Consider the following 6,289-nt stretch of genomic DNA (forward strand, 5'->3'; position numbering starts at 1 on the left):
ATTTATGCGTATATTTTTTCACTATTATGATCCTTCCTTCCTAATGCTATTCTCTTTTACTCTCATAAATTAGAACAGCAAAAATATTCATCTTTTTATGGTAGACTTATAATGAGAGAGATTTATTTTGAGCCCCTTTATATTTTCTCCACCTGTATTATTTATATTTGACATGTACATATTTTTTTTAGACCCCTAAATATTTGATTTTCTTAGTTGTACTATGCACTTATATCATGATCTCAACAATATCTTCAATTATAGACCTACCAAATAAGGTCAAGGGTATGTGGCATGCATGCATGCACCATGGGGAGCTCACTCTTGGAGGTATTCAAAAGAATCATCCAAAGAAGGACCTCACAAGGACCTTGTGCAGTGGAAAAAACATTCGGTTTTGCTGAATTTTTAAAGATCACTGGCTCTCCGAATTTGGAAAGGTGATACAAAAAAACGTTGTAGCTCGTGGGCTGTACTTTCACCTCAAATTTTTTCATATTTTTTTGACCTACGAGCTGTGATCTATGATTTTATTGGTGGACCCCAGTTTGCCCATGCTATGTAACCACACTCCCTCTTTCACTTTATAATTTCCTCTTTCGCACACACTCCTTCCTCTCCTTCCCACTCCCAAACCTGCAACTCCCATGTCCTAATTGACCGTCTTCACCATTGCCACATCTCTCACACCTCCATAGCCTTCATCCTCCATTTCTACACCCTATGTGTCCCACTTTCTCTCTACATATATTTCCATATTACCATACTCTCTTCAACTTTGTAAAGAACTTCAAAAATCAGTAAAAATCCAAATATAACCTCTGCAAATGAAGGCTTTTATCATGAATTTTCCAAGGTTTAAAATAACATAGCTTCATCGACACGCGCTGCTTCGCCATGCTGACTGCTTCTTCTTCCAGTGTTGTAAAGAGGTGAATGTCAACTTCTCCAAAGCTTCAACATGTCTTTACAAGCTCATCCCTTCTCTAAGTTTTCTCATCATATACCTCACCATTTGGTGAATTATTTTGTAAATATTTTTTAGTGATAATTACTAACTACTAACCACTAACCTTATTGTAAAATGCACCTTCTACTAGAGTAGGCACTCCCAAATTATTCACTCAATGCTCTCTCCTATCATGCTCAATAATTCTCTTCCCTTGAGCCCACATCCATGTGACTCAAAAGACAAGAGAGACCCACCCTCATTAAATTAAAAATAAAAAATGCATACTCTTTTATTCCTTCAAATAAACTTGATTAGGCCTAATCCTAATCGGGGCTTCTAAAACCTATAAATAGAGCCCTTCTCTCCCTTGTAAATCATCTCATGATCACACTATACCACACCATTTTTCAACACATAACACACCACTCTTCAAGCCTAGTTGTGTAGATTGTGTGCATCATGAGTGCTCTATTCCATCACTACACATAGGTGCATGGAGAAGCTTGAAGTTAGTTATGCCATCTAGAGGAGTGGAGTGATACTATACTCTGCAATCCCACTTGTAGCCTACTCTTGTCCATAAATAAGGTTCATAGTTTTGGGTACAATTGTATGCTGCAACTACGACTCTTCTCTCCAAATTGACTTGATAAGTTGGCTCATCAAGTGGTTGAAGGTATATTGTCCTTGAAGTTTGTTGTGCCATTTCATGCTTAGTGGTTTGAGGGCTTGTTGAATTGTTTGCCTAAAAGGTAAATTGTAAGAGGGTGCTCGGTGAGAGGGCTCCCGTGACCCTAAGACAATTTGTGTATTGGCAACAAGGTCAAGTTTTGTGTTGTCTCTCTATTTCTCATCAAGATTTGTGTGCATCTAGTCTTTAAGGCTAAGACTGAGTTTCTCAAGTTGATTTTTGCTCTTTACCTCTCTCTGGCACGGTGAATGTTTGTGTTTGGTGTGTGTGGCTATCTTGCATTCCCCTCTCTTTGTGCGTTTGAGTACAAGGAGATATCACGTGCGTCCTAGTTCGCATCTACAACTAGGTGGTGCCCCTTTTCTTGTTTGGTTTTTGGCTGTGGGGTGTTGATGTCTCTGATTGTGCTTACCCAAGCCCCAATTGAGCAGCACGGGAGCCTCGAAGGGTGTTTAGAGGCCGCTCTTCTTGTTACCCGCCCCGGACCGCCTCAATAGGTGCCATTGAAACATGGAAAGAATCAAGATCTACCATGTCCCCAAGATGCTAGGCTCCATTGAAACACCCTAAACCCATGATATTTTGTACATGGGGTGTTTACATTCAAGGTCTACCACTTGTCTAACGTATTATACCTAGTAGCATGAGTGGTAAGATTCACCACTTAGCCACTCTATGTCATTATATTAAGAAGAATTGGGTGTTAAGGTCCACCACTTGTCCAACCTATAAGGGTATATCTTAAATGGTATCCTGCACCACTTGTCAAGGTCCATCACCACTTTTCCAACCTATAGGTTATATCTTGAATGATATTTTTTCTCATCACTTGTAATGCCCATGCTATGTTTTAGAAAGGGTTTTGTTCCAAGATCCACCACCTGTCCAAGCTAGCTCTATTCAAACATAGAGAGAAGCAAAGGTCCCCCACTTATCCAAGATAGGATCCATTGAAACATGGAGAGAAGGATGCTCCACCATTTCTCCAAGATAGGTTCCATTGAAACATTGAGAGAAGCAATCTCCACCATGTCTCCAAGCTAGGCTCCATTGAAATACCCTAAACCCATAATTTTGTACATGAGGGGTTTACATTCAAGGTCCACCACTTGTCCAACCTATTATCCCTAGTAGCATGAGTGGTTTGGTCTCAAGATTCACCACTTGTACACTCTATGTAATTATATTAAGAAGAACTATATGTTAAGGTCCACCACTTGTCCCAACCTATAAGATTATATCTTAAATGGTATCCTTTCTCACCACTTGAAATTCCCATGATATGTTTTACATGGGGGTTTCATTCCAAGGTCCACCACTTGTCCAAGTTAGGCTAATTGAAACATGGAGAGAAGGAACCTCCACCGTTTCTCCTAGATAGGCTCCATTGAAACATGGAGAGAAGTAAGCTTCACCATGTCTCCAAGATGCTAGGCTCCATTGAAATACCCAATACCCATGATATTTTGTACATGGGGGGGTTTAAATTCAAGGTCCACCACTTGTCCAACCTATTATCCCTAGTAGTTTTGGTCTCATGATTCACCACTTGTCCACTCTATGTCATTATATTAAGAGGAATTGGGTGTTAAGGTCTACCACTTTTCCAACCTATAATGTTATAGCTTGAATGGTATTTTTTCTCACCACTTGTAATTCCCATGACATGATTTACATGGGCGTTTTGTTCCAAGGTCCACCACTTGTCCAAGCTAACTCTATTGAAACATAGAGAGAAACAAAGGTCCATCACTTTTCCAAGCTAGGCTACATTGAAACATGGACCTTAATACCAAATTATTTCTAGTATCATGAGTGATATTTTGTACATCGGGGGTTTACATTCAAGGTCCACCACTTGTCCAACCTATTTTCCCTAGTAGGTTTGGTCCCATGTTCACCACTTGTCCACTATATGTCATTATATTAAGAATAATTGGGTGTTAAGGTCCACCACTTGTCCAACCTATAAGGTTATATATTGAATGGTATTTTTTCTCACCACTTGTAATGCCTATTATATGTTGTACATGGGGGTTTTGTTCCAAAGTCCAACACTTTTCCAAGATAACTCTATTCAAACATAGAGAGAAACAAAGGTCCACCACTTGTCCAAGCCAGGCTCCATTGAAACATGTCGACAATGATGCTCCACCATTTATCCAAGATAGGCTCTATTGAAACATAGAGAGAAGCAAGCTTTACCATGTTTCTAAGCTAGGCTCTTTTGAAACACTCTAGGGGGGTTTACTTCAAGGCCCACCACTTGTTTAACCTATTATCCCTAGTAGCATGAGTGGTTTGGTTTCAAGGTTCACCACTTGTACACTCTATGTCATTATATTAAGAAGAACAATGTGTTAAGATCCACCACTTTTCCAACCTATAAAGTTATATTTTAAATGGTATCCTTTCTCGCCACTTGAAATGCCCATGATATGTTTTACATGGGAGTTTCATTCCAAGATCCACCACTTGTCCAAGCTAACCATATTCAAACATAGAGAGAAACAAAGTTCCACGACTTGTCCAAGCTAGGATCCATTGAAACATGGAGAGAAGGAACCTCCACCATTTCTCCTAGATAGGCTTCATTAAAACATGGAGAGAAGTAAGTTCCACCATGTCTCCAAGATGCTAGGCTCCATTGAAAGACGCAAAACCCATGATATTTTGTACATGGGGGATTTACATTCAAGGTCCACCACTTGTCCAACCTATTATCCCTAGTGATTTTGGTCTCATGATTCACCACTTGTCCACTCTATGTCATTATATTAAGAGGAATTTGGTGTTAAGGTCTACCACTTGTCCAACCTATAATGTTATAGCTTGAATGGTATTTTTGCTCACCACTTGTAATGCCCATGACATGATTCACATGGGGGTTTTGTTCCAAGGTCCACCACTTCTCCATGCTAACTCTATTGAAACATAGAGAGAAACAAAGGTCCACCACTTTTCCAAGGTAGGCTGCATTGAAACATGGACCTTAATACCAAATTATTTCTAGTAGCATGAGTGATATTTTTTACATGGGGGGTTTACATTCAAGGTCCACCACTTGTCCAAACTATTTTCCCTGGTAGGTTTGGTCCCAAGTTCACCACTTGTCCACTCTATGTCATTATATTAATAATAATTGGGTGTTAAGGTCCACCACTTGTCCAACCTATAAGGTTATATATTGAATGGTATTTTTTCTCACCACTTGTAATGCCTATGATATGTTGTACATAGGGGTTTTGTTCCAAGGTCCAACACGTTTCCAAGATAACTCTATTCAAACATAGAGAGAAACAAAGTTCCACCACTTGTGCAAGCTAGGCTCCATTGAAATATGTCAATAATGAAGCTCCACCATTTATCCAAGATAGGCTCCATTGAAACATGGAGAGAAGCAAGCTTTATCATGTTTCCAAGCTAGGCTCCATTGAAACACTGTAAGGGGGTTTATTTCAAGGCCCACCACTTGTTTAACCTATTATCCCTAGTAGCATGAGTGGTTTGGTTTCAAGGTTCACCACTTGTACACTCTATGTCATTATATTAAGAAGAACAATGTGTTAATGTCCACCACTTGTCCAACCTATAAGGTTATATCTTAAATGGTATCCTTTCTCGCCACTTGAAATGCCCATGATATGTTTTACATGGTAGTTTCATTCCAAGATACACCACTTGTCCAAGCTAACCATATTCAAACATAGAGAGAAACAAAGTTCCACGACTTGTCCAAGCCAGGATCCATTGAAACATGGAGAGAAGGAACCTCCACCATTTCTCCTAGATTGGCTCCATTAAAACATAGAGAGAAGTAAGTTCCACCATGTCTCCAAGATGCTAGGCTCCATTGAAAGACGCAAAACCCATGATATTTTGTACATGGGGGATTTACATTCAAGGTCAACCACTTTTCCAACCTATTATCCCTAGTAGGTTTGGTCTCACGATTCACCACTTTTGCACTCTATGTCATTATATTAAGAGGAATTGGGTGTTAAGGTCCACCACTTGTCTAGCCTATAAGGTTATACCTTGAATGGTATTTTTTCTCACCACTTGTAATGCCCATGAAATTCTTTACATGGGGGTTTTGTTCCAAGGTTCACCACTTGTCCAAGCTAATTCTATTGAAACATATAGAGAAACAAAGGTCCACCGCTTGTCCAAGCTAGGCTCCATTGAAACATGGACCTTAATACCAAATTTTTCCTAGTAGCATGAGTGATATTTTGTACATGGGGGGTTTTCATTCAAGGTCCACCACTTGTCCAACCTACTTTTCCTATTAGGTTTGGTCGCAAGATTCACCACTTGTCCCCTCTATGCCATTATAGTAATAATAATTGGGTGTTAAGGTCCATCAATTGTCCAACCTATAAGGTTATATATTGAATGGTATTTTTTGTCACCACTTGTATTGTCCAACCTATAAGGTTATATATTGAATGGTATTTTTTGTCACCACTTGTAATGTCCATAATATGTTTTATATGGGGGTTTTGTTCCAAGGTCCACCACTTGTCCAAGCTAAATCTGTTCAAACATAGAGAGAAACAAACGTCCACCACTTATACAAGCTAGACTCCATTGAAACATGGAGAGAATGATGCTCCACCATTTATCCAAGATATGCTCCATTG

Source organism: Adiantum capillus-veneris, chromosome 12 (assembly GCF_014529385.1).
Source record: "Adiantum capillus-veneris isolate H3 chromosome 12, ASM1452938v2, whole genome shotgun sequence".
In the NCBI taxonomy this organism is placed as follows: Eukaryota; Viridiplantae; Streptophyta; class Polypodiopsida; order Polypodiales; family Pteridaceae; genus Adiantum; species Adiantum capillus-veneris.